Source organism: Fukomys damarensis, unplaced genomic scaffold (genome assembly GCF_012274545.1).
Source record: "Fukomys damarensis isolate Sample0158 unplaced genomic scaffold, DMR_v1.0_HiC HiC_scaffold_18, whole genome shotgun sequence".
Lineage (NCBI taxonomy): Eukaryota > Metazoa > Chordata > Mammalia > Rodentia > Bathyergidae > Fukomys > Fukomys damarensis.
Genome location: NW_022900930.1, coordinates 8,468,664 through 8,470,848, shown reverse-complemented (window position 1 = coordinate 8,470,848; position 2,185 = coordinate 8,468,664). Strand labels below are relative to the sequence as shown.

Genomic DNA, 2,185 nt, shown 5'->3' with positions numbered 1-2,185 from the left:
CTTTACCACTGCAGAGTGACTTGAAGAATGGCTTTGGTGATCTTGCATGTGACAACCTGGAAATAGTTAACTGTCTCTAATAATTAATGGATCTGGCATATATTTTTGTTCAATTAAAAAAAGTACTGGGTCTTAATGAAAAAGAATGAAGCCATTTACTAAAATGTTAATCCGTGTAAAGTACTTGGAACAGAGCCCAGCCTAGAGTAAGTGCCTCTGCTGATTATTTTCAGTTTGACCCTTCAGCAACCCCTCTGCAGCCTTCCCTCTTCCCAAGGGTGGTGATCTCTGTGGAGGACTACGTCACCCAGGTTTTCTTGAAAGCCAGCTTCAATTTGCAGCCAGCCAATGGGAGGAGATGTCCCAGGACTAGAAGGTGGGAGGAGTCAGGACAGAGAACTTCCTGCAGTGCCCCTGCTACTTCTGCGTCCTCTTCTCACAACTGTTGGATCCCTCCTCGGCGCTAACGTCCCCCTAGGTGTCTCTTCCCGCAATGCTGCATGACTGTTTCCTGCCTCCAGCCACAGGTCAGTTAATGGTTTCCCCCTGTTGCTGATCCCTGAATACTTCCGTCTCTCATGGCCATTTCTTAATTCTGCACAAATTTCTAAGTAGTCCCTTCCTTATGACCTTCCCATTTGAATCAGTGGTTCCCAAACCTTGTTGCACATTGTCATTAGCAAAGGAGCGTTTAAAACTGTCAGTGCTTGGACTCTGTCCCCAGAGATTAGTGCAACAGGCCTGGGAGGGGTCTGCTGTTTAAGAGCTCTGCAGGTAATGAAGCCAGGCTTGAGAATGACTTATTGAAACCACCTGAGTGAGTTGTTTCCTGCCAAGATCCTGACAGAGTGCTCAGTGACCATTACCTAGTGTTCTCAAAACTACCACTACAGTACACCTTCACATACTATGCTAATATTAATCATTTTCCCCAATTTACGATGGGGAAACCTACATGGTGGTTAAGTAATTTTCAAAAAATCAAATGGTTTCTATATGGCAGGGTTAGAATTCAATTTATTTGCCTCAAAAGTGCATGCTCCCTCTTTTAACACATGGAAGATGATTTTTATTTTGTATATATTTAATCTGGTGGAAGAGTTTCATTATTTCATTGTACTGTGGCATAATTTCAAAGAAGGTTTTGTGAAGACTGTTATACCATAACCAAAATAAGGACTTTTAAGTTTTTCGCTTGATACGTAGAGTCGTTTAAGAGACAATACAAACATTTTTCAAGTTTTTTAGAAGAGTTTAGGGTTCGCAGCAAAATTAAGCAGACGTAAAAAGACTTCTATCACCTGTACCACACACATTCATAACCGTGTCCAGTATCCGCACCCCGACAGAACGGTGCTTTTGTTACAGTGCGTGACCTTGCGTCATTGTCACCCAGAGCTTATAGTTTACCTGAGCCTCAGTACTTCCGGACAGCTCATGTTCTTTATGCTGTTCATGGTGTGATGTTCTTCCAGGACTCCCATGCACCTGTGAAGCACTTGGGGATCTTGTTCAAATTTACTCATTTTTTGAGTCAGTTCTACATTGCCTGTCTTGCTGGTGTCCTTTAGCAGCAGGGCTTTACCATCCACATGTCAAGTTCTTTCACCTGAAACCTGGCTTCCTAAAAATTGCCTGCATAATATTGCAATGAAGACCTCTAATAGGTGCTTCAAACATAATACACTCAAGACTAAGTTGATGTTCTGCCTTATGTTTATTTCACCCATACTATTTCCCATCTCACTCAATGAATTTGCATCTTTCCAGTTGCTCGCATCAAAAAATCTTGAAGATATTCTTCCCTCTCCTCTTCCTTTCATGTCTCCTCTCCAACCTAATACGCAGAGCTGTTCACTCTGACATATATTCAGAGCAGACTCCCACACTTGGCCAGAGCTACTGCTACTGCAGTTTTTCTATCTTTCCCGGATTCTACACTTACTGCCTGATATCCAGAATTTTTCAATAAAGCATCTTTCTAAATATAAGAAAGACCATGTGACTTTGGCATTCTAGTCCCTGTGACAGATGTTTCCCTCAGGACAAACTACAGTTCTCACATCAAAAGGAGGGCCAGGGATTTGGCTCAGTGGTTCCGCCTGCCTCCCAAGCATAGCAAGAGTAAGAACCGAGTTCGATATCCACCCCCGGAGCCAAAAAAAAAAAAAAAAAAAAAAAAGGA

The 2,185-nt window shown here is 42.5% G+C and overlaps 1 long non-coding RNA gene across 4 annotated transcripts in view; it reads left to right on the top strand.

The window, feature by feature from the left end:
- The first annotated feature begins 402 nt into the window (after positions 1-402).
- The window catches only part of LOC104848403, a 105,303-nt gene continuing 103,520 nt past the window's right edge, over positions 403-2,185 (top strand). For all 4 annotated transcript variants that reach the window (XR_776403.1, XR_776402.2, XR_776404.1 and 1 more), the window contains exon 1: positions 403-527. This is a non-coding gene — a long non-coding RNA (uncharacterized LOC104848403). The remainder of the gene's footprint in view (positions 528-2,185) is intronic.